This window comes from Equus caballus, chromosome 5 (assembly GCF_041296265.1).
Source record: "Equus caballus isolate H_3958 breed thoroughbred chromosome 5, TB-T2T, whole genome shotgun sequence".
Lineage (NCBI taxonomy): Eukaryota > Metazoa > Chordata > Mammalia > Perissodactyla > Equidae > Equus > Equus caballus.
Window position 1 is genome coordinate 98,618,757 of NC_091688.1, and position 16,721 is coordinate 98,635,477.

The 16,721-nt window shown below is 42.9% G+C and overlaps 1 long non-coding RNA gene across 1 annotated transcript in view; it reads right to left on the reverse strand.

The window, feature by feature from the left end:
* Positions 1–4,796, reverse strand: part of LOC111773624 (uncharacterized) — a 31,855-nt gene extending 27,059 nt beyond the window's left edge. Inside the window, exon 1 of the long non-coding RNA XR_002808293.2 lies at positions 4,503–4,796. This is a non-coding gene — a long non-coding RNA (uncharacterized lncRNA). The remainder of the gene's footprint in view (positions 1–4,502) is intronic.
* Between the last annotated feature and the right edge of the window lie 11,925 nt (positions 4,797–16,721).

The window sequence follows — 16,721 nt, forward strand, 5'->3', positions numbered from 1 at the left end:
ACGCAGCCGGCTGACTTGAAGAAAACAAACATCCATGTTACGATCTGCAGACGGAGAGGGACAGCTTCTGGGAGCTAACAGGGCCACCATCTGACAGCCAGGAGGAAAAACCAGAAGCTCAGTCCTACAAATGCGAGGAAATAAATTCTACCAACACCCTCTGAAGGAGGACGGAGGAGGACCCCGAGCCCTGGCTGACACTTTGATTTCAGCTTCCATCACCCTGCGCAGAGAACACACCACACCAGGCCCAGACTTCCAACCTGCAGAATTGTGAGCTACTAAGTGGGCGCTGCTTTCAACTGCCAAGGATGTGCTATTTTGTTACACAGCAATAGAAAACGAATCTACCATCGCATACACACGCCACTTTCTCCAACCTCTTATGGCTGCATCAACGTAGATCTCACCTGGACTACTCCAGCTGGCTCCTAACCAGCCTCCTTGCCTCCACTCTCAAATCTTCTCAAACCGTCCACATTTCACACAGATGATAGAACAATCTTTCTGAAATGTAAACCTGCCCACACCACTCCGCTGTGGAAAACCCTTCCACTACCTCACTACACAGGAAATCCCAACATGCTTTTAACACGGTTTAAAGCGCCTTTAATATTTCCCGTGCCCACCTCCGTGACCTGTGTCTCACCCCCTCACACCAGCCTTGTGGGCCTGCAGCCCCTCCCACTGCGTCAAGGCCCTGCACCTCTGCGCTCGCTCTTCCCTCTATGGGCACGTCCTTCCCCCTTCTGCCTTTCCAAATGGAACAGGCTCAGCTTTCTAGGCCTTTCTTGGGTCTCCATGCAGGACTAAATGCTTTCTCCTGCCTCCCCACAATATCTAATTAAGATTTCTATCACAGTAACGAAAGTAATCCACCGCACAAGTGCTTATTTAGAGATCTGTCACCACCCGTGTATGCCTGGTCTGCACACAGGTCCGAACCCAGCGTCTGGAACACGTGAGTGCTGAATGAACACGTGACCAAGAGATACCCGCTCAGCAAATGAACAACGGTCAGTGTACTGATGTTCCATTCTTGTACCTCCTTTCAGATTCTGTTTCTTACAAGGCAGCAGTTAGAGGCCGGTGCCCAGTCAAGACAAAATCAAATAGGGCATTATCTGGGGCAAGGAGAGCTGCCAATGAGAGACTGACATGAAGTTAGATTGTACCTGTGCCTGAATACAGTGGCCCGCTCTCTTACTTTGTCCAGCATTGTTACACACATTCACGTCTTCAAGGGTTAAATGTAGAGCTTAAAGAGTATATGGGCATTTTGTTTCTCTGGCTCTTCTCTTGGTCCCTGTCTTTTAATGTTTCTTTTTACTGACTAAGGACAGGCAAGGCCAAAAAGGAGATAAATGTTATCAGTTAATTTCATCACTCATTAGTAGTCCCCCAGGATGTTGATGCAGTAAGAAATCTTAGAATAATTGGGTCCAAAGTCATTCTTTTACAGAGGAGGGAATGTAGCTCTAAAAAGATGGGTGTCTCCTGCAGGATCTCACCTGTCTCAGAGCCCAGATATCTGGACCCAGACTGGCACCGAGACCTCCAGATCATCTGCGAGGTTTCTCAGCTGCACCCTACGGAATAGACACAGACACAGTTCCAACAAGATGCTGGGTGTCGCAGACGATCCAAACTGATGGCCAAAGTGAGGTAGTTGCATATTATATTAATATATTATGTATATATTGTATGGTATATTATCTGTATAATATGTTATGCACTTTACATGTATGATATGTATATATGTATGTATAAATAATGTATAATATATTGCATTAATATCCTTTATTAATACTTTTTTTCTGTTACCTAATTACTTTTGGGGAAGGGAAGTGATTATTAAAAATCTTCTTACTTTTTCCCCCAATTTCTTTTCTGACATGTAAGTTCTCAGGATAAATTAAATCTGCCTAAATAAATAAAAATTAGCAGTGTTCCATAGAGTAGCGATAATCATTTGGAAAACATATTACAAAAATACTCTCATTCGTAGTTGCACACCCAAAAAACCTAAAGTGGATATTGGAAAGTCTAACAAGAAATATGCAAAAGTTATATTTAAAAAGCTATAAAACTTTTGAAGATGGTAGTAAAAGAAAAATTTAATAAATATGCCATGTGTCCAGATGAAAATACTTAATATTTTAAAGATGATGATTCTCCCTAATCTAGAAATTTAGCACAATTCTTATTAAATTACAAAATATTTTGACAAACTGTTCTAATACTAATCTGGAAGAGCAGAGACAAGAACAGCCAAAATATTGAAAAAGACAGATAAGAAGGAGAAATAAGGATTTTTATGTATCATAATTTATTGAGTCTAAGGTGTTATTGACTATAAGATATTATTATTTTTTTGTGTGTTTTTCTTTTCTTTTTATTTTATTTTGAGGAAGATTAGCCCTGAGCTAACATCTGCCACCAATCCTCCTCTTTTTGCTGAGGAAGACTGGCCCTGAGCTAACATCCATGCCCATCTTCCTCTACTTTATATGTGGGATGCCTGCCACAGCATGGCTTGCCAAGCGGTGCCACGTCCACACCCAGGATCTGAACCAGCGAACCTCAGGCCACTGAAGTGGAATGTGCACACTTAACCACTGCACCACCGGGCCAGCCCCTATAAGACATTATTTTTATGTACTATTAGAAAATAAAAATTTTAAATTCTGCTGGTTAAATTGTGATGCAATTCTTTTTCTTTTTATTGTAGGACACGTTCTGATTACAGAGATCTTAAAATGTAAAAAATAATCTTAGAATCAATGAAATATGGATTATAAAACTATATTTATAATATAATATATGTATAAAGCAGAGTGTATTTTTTTTAAATTTCTTGGTAGTATACAAAATAATGGTGTGTTTTACAATCAGTAATGTCTCAGAGTCAATGAAATGCCATAATTTACAAAAGAATAAATGTATATAGTCAATAAACGTAAAAATATAACACACTAATAATACGCTGTTCCATCTGCAAAGAAATACAAACTGAAGTGATATACTTATTTTTCTTCTATCAGATTGAGGAATGTAATTTTCTGATGATAATACCAGTGTTGGCTATTGTGCCAGAAGACGGCTCATCTTTTCTACTGTTAGTGAGAAAGCAGATTGGCACAGACTTTTTGAAGAAATAAAATTGGCAAAATGTATCAAAAGTCTTAAAAATGTGCATTTGCTTTCATAGGGAAATACCTCATCTAAGAAACTAATCAGTAGAATGCATCTCTTTATTTCTTGGCCCCCCAGCATCCTTTCTCCTTTCTTTTGTTTTATGGGGTTTTTTTTTTTTTTTTAGTATCTTAGATTCCTTTGTGAAGCCACTCTTTTTCCATTATCATTTTATAGGGTTTGGGTTGGGCTGATCTCTCTTAGCTCCAGGGCTGAGCCACTCAATGCTTTCCACCCCTCCAGCCACAGTAGTTGATTCAGGGACGGGCTCCTGACTCAATACGATCCTTCTGAGTCAGGTAAGCCCAGGATTTTTATCCAGTTCTGAGAGGAAACCGTCCTGCCTTTTGCTGGACTAGATGTAGGAGGGCTTGGCTTGGAACCATTTTGTCACCACGTGAAGCCTGAGAGTAAATCAAGGATGGAAGGGGCGAGGCTGGAAACGATTCAGTGCCTGGCTCAAGCAGCACCAGCGCTAGCCTGCCTCGACTTTGCAGTTACATGACCCGATACTTTTCTTTATCGAAGTATCTATTTTATTTACTTATCTATTTTGCTTGTTAGTTTGAGATTGATTTTTTTTTTTGTCACTTGCAGTCAAAACAGAGTCCTAATTGATACATATGCTAGGAATATAATTAAGGATGTACGCAAAGATTTTGATCTAAGTAGAGGCGTTTCATGGTTATTTATCATAGTGAAAAACTGGAAATAAGTGAAATGTCCAACGACAGGGGATGAGTTAATAATAGCATCTAACACCTTCACAGAAGCACTGTCCTAGGAGACCTGCACATACACTAATTTACTGGATCCTCCTGGGAGCCCTATGACGTAGGAATGGGTATGATCTCTATTTCGCAGGTGAATAAACTGAGGCATAAGCAGGTGAACTAATTTGCTCAGGGTCATGCAGTCACTAAGTGGCAGAGGCGAGTTTGAATCCAGGTGGTCTGACTCCAGAAACTGAGCTTGTAACCATTAAGTTATATTAGTTCTCACATCAATTACAATCTATCCATACAATGAAATATGTATCAAACTCTTAAAAATATATTACTAATATCAAATACATTCACAATTTATTGTAAAGGGAAAAAGCAGGTTACAAAGGAGCATGTAGGTTTCCGATTTCTGGTCCAGCATAGAAGGAGCTTAAAAGTTGCCACCCCATCCTAACAAGTAAAAAAACTGAATAAACCGAGAAATCAGCAACTCCTCCTGAATCTTTCAGAGATTGAGGTCACAAGGAAAACTGTTGCCCCCAACAGTGGAGAAATAGGTAGATACAGAGAATCACAACTTACTGGAGCAGAAACCTCCATGGAACCAGCACTGCCTTAGAAAACCTAAACCGTAACTGATGAATTGCCAGAGGCTCAGTGTGGACAAGTCTGAGATGACACCTCCCGGGGACCCAGTCGTAGGGGTCCTCCATACTTCTGTGAGCTCTACCTCCAGGTTCTCACATTGAATATCAGAGAAATATCCCCCTGTGTTTCCAGTGTGGGTGCAGATGGGGGGGAAGCGGGGGTGGAATAAGTAACCACTTTGAAATGTGCCAGAGCATTCTGTTCTTCTTAACAAGACCTGCCCTCAAGAGAAACTATGTTACCAGAGCCTAAACTATTCAGGTTTTTCAGAGCTGAACCAACCCGGGAAAGGGAAAAATCCAACTTCAGCCCGCTGGAGCCACCCCGTCCCTCCCAAAGTATGGGGTGGGGGGCACTGAGAAGTGTGTGTGAAGTTCACCGTCTAAAGCCAAAGGCTGCTGGAAAGACTGCGACCTAATCACAGGAGGATAGAACGCTTCGCCTCCCCATGCCTTGCCATCGCGTTGCTAAAGGTCTATTTACAGCAGCTCTTATACCCAGGATGTCACGTGTGGCCATCAAGAAGAAAATTACAAGGCATACTAAAAGTCAAAAAACACAGTTTGAAGAGACAGACCAAGCATCAGAACCAGTCAGATATGGCAGGAATGTTGAAATTATCAAAATAAGAATTTAAAACAACTGTGATTAACATGCTAAGGGCTGCAGTGGATAAAGTGGACAGCATGTAAGAACAGATGGGCAGTGTAAGCAGGGTGAGGGAAATTCTAAGAAATAACCAAAAAGAGCATGTATAAATATGATATCATATGTGTATATATGATTATGTTCTGCTTTTTACATTTTCTTTAGAAAACATGTGTTTCTTATGTAATAAATACATAATAGTAAGTAAATAGCAGAAAATGATTCCTCTTTCCTTTTTTTGAAAATTAGGTTGTTGCTGATTGAAGCTATAATTATCTTAGATAAAATAGGTAAAAAGAAAGTCGAGCATTGGCAATAAATAGTTCAACGTAATAGCCTACCTTCTTTGGTCCCTGGAGACGAAGCACAGACATTCAGCTTCTGTCATTAGGAGGCAAGTTCCTCATTCCTCAGAGTTCTTGCCTTTCTACTTTCTCACTTTATCTCCCACTTCCAAGGATAATTTAAGACAACCTCACGTTCACAAAACTCCTGTTTAAAAATGTATTGATTGACTGTGTGCTTTATGTTTCCATCTCAACTTGCCCTGCTGTTAAGATTTAGGGTGCACATTTTCCACTGCACTGTGTCTCATAAATCTAGGGGTAAAACAATAGGCTAGTGCCTACTGTTGCAGAAATGAACACACACAAACACACACACACACATAGCTCAAACTGTTACCACGCCAAGAATTATGACACACACGCGATTTCCATGCAGCAAAGTAGAGTAATAAAACCTTAATGTAGCCTTAAGCATTTAGCAAGTGTGTCCTCCAGCCCCATGACAGTGGTGGAGAAGGTGGAATTCCATAGGAGAGCTGTAGAAATTCATCAGCTGAGAGAGCGGCTGGTGACATGAGGCAGTGGCCCTGAGTGCCAACGGCAGATGAAAGCAAAAGAGAAAAGAACAGGATCACATTCTGGGACAGTGACTGGCATATCCATTAGGACTGCTGCTGGTAACACGATACCCCAACTAACATTAGCTGAAACAAATACAGGTTTTTAATTTTTCATCCAATAATCAATTTGAGATGAGCGATTGCTAGTGTTGGCTCAGCAGCTCAATGATGAGCATCAATGAAATCCTTGTCATCTCTTTACTCTGCTGAGCTTAGCCTGTTGGCTTTCTGTCCTCACACTTGTCATGTCATGGGGACAATATGGAGGCTGTAGCTTCCCACAACTACAAAATGTCTGGCATGTAGTAGGTTCTCACAGATCTTACTGCTTTTCTCTGCCCAATTTCTAGTCCTCAGTGCAGGGCATGAAAGAGTAAGTAAAGATTCACTTCCTCTTTGCTCACTCAGCAGGCGTACTTGCCCCGAGGGAGGATTTGATGGACTTACCTGTCAGGATAGAGTGCTCCTATTGGGCAGACAGCTGCCAGGCCCCCTCAGAGGCAGAGGCCTCCTTGCACAATTGTCTGTCCTTCCATTCATTCAACAGGCACTCACCACGTGAGTGGACACTCACTTGAACACTCACTATATGCCAGGCCTTGTTCTTGGTACTTGAGATATGGCCGTGGTTTCCTCTGTAAGGGAAATACACCCCCACACAGAGCACTCCTTTCTCTGCCCACCGCTGCCCTGCTCTGCGCTCCAGGAGCCTGCCCTCTTGTAGACTTCACCACCCTGGCTGCCTGATTTCTGGCTTTCCGTAGGGTTCAGCCAACGGAAGGCACAGCAAGACCCTGGAAGCTGAGAGGTGAGAGCTGTCGAGTATTTCTTCTCCTCACGCCCAGAGCTTTGGCACATGGAATCTGGTGACGGCTGCATCCCTCTAGACCACAAGCTCCCACTAGGTGACCCCCCCCTCCCATGGCCCAGCTCCCACTGGGATCTGTAACACTGCTCCCCTTGCTCCCCCAGCTGGAGGTGTGGTAACGTCTTCCTACCAGAGCTAGTCCACGGGTCCTTCAATCTTCCTCGTTGGTTAGCCCTTCCCATTCTGTGACTATTCCCTAATTCAAGCCTCTTGAACCATCGGAATTATGTTATCTTTTCTGCTAGAATCCTGACTCAAGGCTGGATACATAATTTGTGAGGCCCAGTGCAAAATGAAATGAGGGGTCCCTTACTCAAAACGTAGAAAAAGAGGTGTTAAAGGTGCTAAAATATAAAACTTTTTTCTAAAAATATTTTATTACTTATAAAATGTGATGGGATAACAGTGACACATAAGTGACAACGTAAACTCACATATTGAAAAACAATACTCTGGTGTCACAATTTTATATGATACAATAAATAATATATTAATGTGATTTCTTGACTGATCATAAGATTTTTTTCTGGCTCATTTTTCTGCAAGTTAATTTACTAGGTCATCAAAGTTTAAACTTTTAGCAAGTTCATTTTAATAAATAAAACTGAAAAAACAACAATCACTTAGATTCCAATGCAAGATTGGAAATAATGTTGGAAAATGTTTAATTTTGAGGAGGGTCATTCTGTTGATGCAGCTGTTACTGGAGCTGATAAGAGTATTTTACAGGTTGTGACAACATTGGGATAAATTTTAGGTTAAGTTATTTTGAAATATAAATTTTATTGCATTTAAATAATTTTCTTGTGGAACAATTTTTCTAAAAAGATTTAACTCACACAGATAAATGAGTTCTGGGTTAATTAAAATTAAATGTAAACTTATGTAATGGTATTTTAATATTTCCTCTGACTTTCTTTAATTTATGAGGATTGTATTAGAAACTGAAAACGGCTTTACGATTTGTATATAATTCAAAATGCCTGTTTATGTATTCTATTCCCGTATCTTCAATTAGAAGGAAAAATTAATTTAAAAATTATCTTCCTGTCGGGAAGTGGTTCATTTGAGGCTTCATATGAAAACGCTGCTCTTTTCTGCCAGATGCGGCAATCTTTACATTTAATTTCTATTTCTAAGCTTGTGAATATTTACTCTGTAACATTGCAGCAATTTTCCAAACCAGGGATTCCAAACTCCGAAGAATTACAATAACTCCCTGATATGCTTTATTACGATTTCAATGTATATGCTTTTATTTTGTAGTTATTTGCTGACAAAGTTTCCTGTCTGACCTCCAGCAATTTCTGTCCTGGCGCTTAGGGTGGAGAGTTAATATTTGTGCAAAGCCTTAAGAACAAGCTCCAGAGATGGATGGGCAAGCCAGCCTCCCACCAGGGGTTCTGGAGTTGCTGCCCCACTAGGAATCTCTCTTCTCTCCTACGGTCATGGCTACTGCTGCTTCTGCTGATAATGTGGCTGTCACCACTGCCAATCTGAGCCTCGTCCTGGCCCTAGACACTGCCTCAGACCCCACAGTGTCCTGGACTGCCCCATGGTGTGCCCACGCACATCAGGTGGCCAGGCTGACTGTGTGTGTGGCCATTACCCCTGGACCACAACTGCATGCGTGTGCTGTTGTGCAGAGGACCTCCCCTGTTTCCTTGTCCTCTGGGCGTACCCCACTGCTACCCTCGACTTCACTTAGCACGCAAGCTCAGAGATAAAATTATCAAGAATTTCAAGACACCAACAACAGAGGATTAAACCAAGCTCAGAGACCTTCTGAGCACGTGGCTCTGCTCTACTGCACAGGTCGCACGCCCACGAAGCCAGCCCTGGTCTAACATGTACAGTTTATGAAATTTATGTTCCAGTTGAAGACACCAAAGGTGAACAGACAAACAAGGAAATGTACACTAAAATACTAGTATGAAGTATTATAGAAAATCAGGTCAAGGAGACAGCGTCAGGAGATGGGGTGTATCTACTCTGGCTATGGTGGGCAAGTGAGGAAAAAACAAAACGAATTCAGAGAGTGGATCACAGCATTCCTGGCGGAGGGAAGAGCAGGCACCCATTCCCTGGCACGGGAACAGGCTTGGAGAGTTCAGACAAATGCGAGAGGGACCGTGGGCCTGGAGGGCAGCAAGCAGGGAGGAGAGCTGTAGGAAGCGAGGTCAGAAGAGATCAGCAGGGCCTGACTGGCCTTCGGATTGTATTGTAAGCGTGTGGGAAGCCACTGGAGCAGACAAGAGCAGGAAGTGGGCGGAGGGTAGGTACACATGGATCTCTTCCTGCCAGTGCACTATGCCACTCGCCTCCTCGCCACTCCCTCATTCCCCGAGTCATTCAGAATTGTCTTCACCCAGGTCTCCTAAAGACTTCCTCCCCATCCGGCCCTCCTTCTTACCGTCCTTTTTGCCTGAATGCTCTCTGATTGCTTTTCTCACATTGCACTCCTTCTTATCCTTCTGGTCCCAGCTTAAGCATCGCCTCCTCTAGGAGCTGACACCCTATTCCATGTGTCTCCCACATGAGTCTGTCTCAGCTCTTTCAAGTTGCCTTCTTGGCCTTCATTTAATTCTACATTATCTGTTTGTTTACTTACTTGACCAAAATTAGCAATTTTTGTTTATTTGTTTACTTATTTTTGGTCTATCTCCCCAACCAAAAGGTAATGTCTATGAGGGCAGGGACTGTGTCTTCTTATTCCCCGCTCAGCGAACAGCCTCTCACAATGCCTGCTGCACCCTGGTGATGAATAACCATTCGCTGAATGGATGAACCTCTCTCTTTACTTACAACACAATGTCTATCCTGAGGCTTGGCAATTCTGCTCCTTTGCCTGAAATTACAGGATTTCATCCCCAAACTGGTCATCTAATCAGTTGTACTTGTCTTTCAAGTCTTGCCTAAATCCCTACCTTTACCGAGGGAAGGCTTGAGTGTTACGTGCACGCACACATATGCGGACACATTTCACCAGACCCACATATCGTTTTCTCCTTGTGTTTCCCACACTCTTTGTCCCTACCTGTCAAAGGCCCCATCACATTGTATCACAAAGCATTATAATTATTTCTTTATATCTCTGTCTCCCCTTAATGCTATAAGCCCCTTGAGGGCAGCGAGCAAATCCAGCTGGCTAGGGCAATCCCTGTTTCTAACACTGCCCCAGCACTTGGAGGTGACCCACATATGTTTGGGAAATGAGTATAGATGCATCGTAGAAGATTCTTTAGCATGGGCTGCTTCTGGATCAGATCAAACATTACTCAGACCTTGAGGTTAAATTAGCATGGTGTTATTCACATAGTCTTATGATTTTTAACTGAAATTTTAAATGCAATCATACACACTCTCATGCTTTTAGAGTCATTTTCTAATTTGGTATCCCACTGCACCCTACCCCAACTGTGAAAGAGCATGGTGTATTCGCAAAGCCTCAGGCCCAAAGAGATAAAGCGCTGATCCACAAGGGCACCATGCTGGCTCTCAGATGTCGTTGTTAACCCACAGTTATTGCTGGATAGAACAGGCCTGGAGCAGGCACGGGAGAAGCCAGAGGTGGAACAAGGCTCCACGCTGTGTCAGCTCTGAAACTAGACAGCCTAGTGATTTTCCATCACAGGTGCACACGGTGAGGCCAATGTCTAATCGAGCAGGTGATAATCATCCTCAGGCTGGCAGCCAAAACCTAATGCTGACTCTGCCCCAGCCTGGCAGATGGCGCAGGCACAGCGCTGGGCGGGTAAGTCAATTCATTAGAGATTAGGGCTGCTGCTCGGAAGACGGCCAGGTCAGCGCAGGCATGCTGCCCACTTAATCCCTCACACTCTCTTCTCCTGCCTCAAGCACAACACCTGTGGTCCTTTCACTGCACCCTCTCCCCAATTACCTCTGTTTGCCTCCCCCTTAAAAGTGAAGATATATATATTTAAAATATTATAATATTTTTATATAATATAATAAATATATATTAAAAAGATATTAAAAATATACATATATTCATACACACACACACCATGCAAATCACTTTATAGGCATCATCTTTCTTAAACCTCAGGACAGCTCAGGGAGGCAGGCATTGCAATCTCCATTTTACAGATCAGGGCATTGGGCCTCCGCTAAGTGAAATAACTTATATAAGGAAGCGGCTTAGCCAGGATTCATGCGTGCTGATGTATGTACAGAACCATTCAGGAGTGACTGAGAGCAAAAATTTGTGTCTGAATATAGACATTTGTTCCAAAGTATATTATCTGAATATATATCTATATATATCCTACCTTAGCTTTGTAACTTAAATATTTTAGGAGTGATATTAAAAACTTAGAATCAGAGACACAAAGAATCATGGGTTTAGAAGGGACCTTAAAGATTACTCAGTTCATTGCCCTCATCGGACAGAAGAGGAGAAGACAGCCACAGACCCACTATTGGTGCACCTGGAAAAACTCAGCCCTGCTGACCTGCAGCCCGTTCAGCCCCGCACGGGAATGCCCCAGAGCGGGGAAGCCCTGCTGGAAATCCTTTTCCAGTTCTCATCTGTGATCGTGCCCGAGCTGGTCATGGTCTTTCTCTTTGTTCCCTTTTCTCATTAAACACCTCAGCACCTACCATGAAGACAGTCTCCTTTCTCTAACTCCGCCCCCTGCGACCGCAGAGATACTCTAACAGCATTCTGCCATATCAGATCATGAGCCAAATCTTCAAATTTGCAGGCTCCTTCCGGGTGAAAACCTGATATGCTACCAGAGAAATTGAGACGGAAACTTTGTGCCCTTGTAGGGCAAAGGCCAGTGTTCTGGAAGTTCCGTAGGAAGCCAGGCCCTTTTAAGGTGCAAAAAGCCAAGACGAACACTTTTCATTGTTTCAAGACGTATGAAAGGAGTTTGATGTACAACCACCCGGGACAAAAATAAACTTCTTCCTCAAATAAAATATATTTTACAAGATCTCCAGGGTCATCTCTTTGGCTGGTGGCCCGAATGCTGAGCTTCAAAATCTATGCAGCCGAGCCCAACACACAGCTCCTAAATGCAGAAGCCCCCTCCTAAGCCCAAAGGGAACAGACCCATGCAGAACCGTGAGCCCGCCTCAGTCTCGACTGACAGCAAGGTAAGAAGGAATCCTGGGGAAAAGTTCACAGAGGAACAGATGCCAGAAACCCATTCGAGGAGTCCGTTTTCTATCAGGCAGAGATTAAACGTGTTTACCAGCTTACAGGCAAAATGATGGCTGACTCCATAAGAATCAGCTCAAACCCTGCTCCTCTGTGATGTGCTCCCTAAGCCCTGAAGCCCTGAGCATGTTGGCCTCCTCTGCACACCCCGCTAGGTCCCTCGTTAAGTATATGAGCCTATGTGGCTTTACGGCTCTTTTTTATATATCTTTCATGACATGATGTGGGTTAGCGACCAACCACACTCAGACACAAATTTTCTCTCTCAATCACTCCTGAATGGTCTGATACATATATCAGCACACATTTATCAACAGATAAGACCTTGAATCCTGGCTAAGCCCCTTCCTGATGCAAGGTATTTAACCTAGCGGAGGCCCAATGTCCTGATCTGTAAAGTAGAGATTGTAATGCCTGCCTCGCTGTCCTGAGGTTTAAGGAAGATGATGCCTATACAGTGACTTGCATGGTATTTGTTACTCAGTGGGGTACTCAATAAATGTTTTGCTCCCCACACCAGTGTCTCTCTTCATACAGGCATGTAATCCATACATGGAAACTCACAGCCAGTATCATTTCAGAATTCAGAATTTCCGTATTCATAATACCTGCATTGGGTCTGAGGCAGCACGCTATAAATTACATTAATATACTTCAGTGATACGTCTGAATACATGGCATATGCTTAAAAAGTGGAATAAAGTCTATAAATGGCTTCAAATCAGTCTGGTCAGATTTGCTATCAAACAAGTGTTGCAAAATTCTCAAAGAGCTTTCTGTTTTCAGAGTCCTTGGGGCTTTAGAACCATGGCTAAGGGCCTGTGGACCTGTGTTGCATTTATTGTTAAAGACGTCGCATCCCCACCAGATATTAAGGTCAGGTTTAGCGTTTGGTTTCCTGAGTGCCTGCCTCACAGCAGAAACACAATAACCGCTTTGAAAGGACTGAGTAATGGAGGAAAGGATTCTGCTCCTCAGACAGGTGAGAGGGGCCCTTTCCCTCTGTGGCTCACAGATGGTCTCCGTCTCTGATCTTCCTCTGTCGTCTCCTCCTGCTCACACACATTTGACCAGACACTGAGGGGTGGGGGTGGAGACACAACGTCAGAGTAGATCCAAGCTCAAGGCAAGGGCATTTTCCTCCTTATGGTTCTGAAAATTATTCTTTCTGAGAAAGAAATATGATTACATAGTTTCTAAAAAGATTTGACTTGAATGATTGTTTCTGGCACTGGAAAGGAAATCAGTTACTCTTGATTACGATATAAAGACTATCTTATGGTAATTAGGGTGGAAAAAAAAGACTATCTTAAAGACATAGTTTAAAATTAAAAATTGCATTTTACCCAAAAGAACTGAAATGTTGGTGATTCAAGTTTATCAAAGTACACGGGACATTGTTCTCCTATACTCGATGCCAACTCAGCAAGAGCTGCAGTAAGGAGACTTGGTGCATGTATAACTCAGCACTGAGTACCTTTAAACTCTGGGCAGGTGCAGGACAAGCCAGAGAAGCCGAAAGGTGGGAGAGCGTCAGAATGATCCGTGAAGGGGTCCCTGAGGAGGTTGAATCCTGAGCACAAGAAAAGGGATGGATTCACCTCAACTGGGAGGAAGGACGTATTTTTCACAAATTTGGGAATGAAAGAGGCTAGGATGGGTGTCTGGAGGATGAGGACGTGACAGCCTAGTGCTTGTATTCTCTTGATGAAATAGGGCCCAGGGTTATCTACTGAGTGTGCAGGGTGAGAGACTCGGGGGAGGACTTGAGCAGAGAGAAGCTGGAGAGGGCAGCGGGGAGAGAGGCTCAGAAAGCTACTGGAGAAACACAGACGGTGAGGCTGTGGAGAGTCTGTGGGCCACAGTGCCATGACTTTGTAGTCAGAGCAATTCCCAAAGGTCTGTGGAGGTCCCCAGCAATGTCCAGGACCTCAGGTACAAGAGCGGAAAAAGCACACAGTTGATTGATTCAAGTTGGGAAGTTTTGTCCTGTGAACACAATGGAGGTAGCACAGGAAGAGGAGGCTGAGTGTCTCTGTAAGGGAGTGTTGACATCATGGGCCACGTACTGTGATCTTAGGAATGAAAGACATGAAGACATGAGAAGAGACTTAATCTTTCTCCCCAGATCTGCTCTTCCAAAAGGTGGTATCATGTAGTCGTTAAGAGCACAGACTCTGGAATTTAACATTTTGCATTCAAAACCTACTTACTACTGGCTGGATGATCTTAGGTAAGTTATTGACTTCTCTGTACCCCCTCATTCTCATTTATAAAAAGGCAATGTTAAATAGTACTCACCTCACTGGCTTGTTATGAGGACTAAATGAGTAATACACTAAGATTAGAATTGATGTCTATTTAAGTATTACCTATTATTATTCTTCTAGAAGTCTCCTTTCAGTAATTGCGCCTCCATTTATCTAGAAGGTCATTGTAGCAACTTGGCAGCTATCCTTGACACCATCCTCACCTCCCACATACAAGTCTTCTCAAAGCCCTAGCATTTTTATCTCCAAAATAGATTTTAAGTTCCACCCCTTCCCTATTTCCATTGCTACTATGTTAGGCTAAAACACAGTCATCTCTACCTGGACCGTGGCCATTGTCCCGACTCACTCTCTAGCTTCATCTCTTGTAGCCCCACAACCCATCTTCAAACCCAACAGTTAGGCAGGGTTTTCAACCTCAGAACTCTTGGCATGCAGGGCCAGATTACTTTTTGTTGGGGTGGGGGGCGCTGTCCTGTACATCGTAGCATCTATCAGCCTCCCTGGTCTCTTACCCACTAGACACTAGTAGCACCTCCTCCCTGCCCAGCTGTGACAACCAAAAATATCTCCAGACTTTGCCAGTGGCTCTGGTTGAGAGCCACTGCCATGCGGAGATAGAACACAACACAGAAGGTTTCAGAACACGTATGTCTTGACAAAGATGAATTAACTGCAGATTGTACAGTCAAAACTAGAGCACGGATGTCCCAACTCTGGTTGTAGTCCTCTTTCCTTTAGACCAAACTGCCTCCCAGTGTTTAAAGTAAAATATAACTCAGCACAAACATAAGATGATTACCTTACCTGGCAAAGGGGAATTAAGATAGCTAATCAATTGACCTTAAGACAGGGAGATCTCTTGCATTATCTGGGTGGGCCCGCTATAATCACAAGGGTCCTTCAGTTTGTAAGAGGAAGACACAGAAGGTCAGAGCGAAGCCATGTCAGAAGAACTTGACCTACTGGTTATGGCTTTTTTTTTTTCCTTCTTTAAGTTATAGATGATCCTAGAAGGGAAAGTAAACTAATTAGATTTCTCAGATCACATTCTTATGAAAGAAAGAAGTATTCATGATCTATTTCTGAATTTGAACATAGTAACAGCTGATGACAGGTAATAAAACCACCATTGAAGACACGGAGTTTGCTGCCAAGGGGACTCATAAGCCAGTGAAGGGATGGGGCTATATAATGAGTCTATAACGTCACATGGTGGTTTTCAAAACTTAGCAGGAGAAGTCTTTGAATAAGAACTCTTGCCATTAAGAACCATTATGTTATGTGAAGAAGATATTACCCTGGAATTATTGGCAATGTTGTTAAAATTACAGTTCTTTTCAACTTAATCTAAAATTTACTTCAAACAATAAAAATCCCAGCAGCCTTTTTTTTTTTGTGGAAATGGATAAGCCAATCTTAAAATTTATATGAAAATGCAAGAGACCTAGAATAATCAAAACAATCCTGAATAAGAACAGAGTTGGAAGCTGTACGGCACCTGATATTACTATCACTTTATTGGTTATGGCCTTGAAGAGGCAGGAAGAGTCCAAGAGCTCAGCATGCAGACAGCCTCCAGATGTTGGAAAGAGTGAGGAAAGATTCTCCATGCCTGCAGAGAAGAATGCAGCCCACTCACACCTTGATTTCTGCCCAGGGAGACCCAGTATGAACTTCTGAGCTACACAAATGTAAGACAATACATTTGTGTGGTTTTCAGGCCGCCAAGTTTGTGGTAATTTGTCATTGCGAAAACAGAAAATTCATCCAACCCTTTTCCAGCTATAGAACCTTAGAGTTAGCTCCTTAATCTCTCTGAACAACGGTTTCCTCAATACATAATAATAATAGCACCAAATCCTTGGCACAGTGTAAGGAGTAAGTGAAAGAATTGAGATAGAGCGACGAGAGCAATGCCTGACGTGATGGACTGAACTGTGTCCCCCAAATTCATATATTGAAGCCCCAACCCCCTACCTCAGAATAGGACTGTATTTGGAAGATGTAATTAAGGTTACACAAGGTCCAATGGGTAGAACCCTCATCCCATATGACAGGTGTCCTGATAAGAAAGGGGAGACACCAGGGATGCGCACACACAGGATAGGCCATAGAAGGACACAGCTAGAAGGCACCCACCTGCCAGCCAAGGAGAGTTTCAGGAGAAACCAAACCTGCTGACACCTTGGTCTTGGACTTCCAGCCTCCAGAACTGTGAGAAAATGAACCCCTGCTGTTAACCCCCTGAGTCTGTGGTATTTTGTTAAGG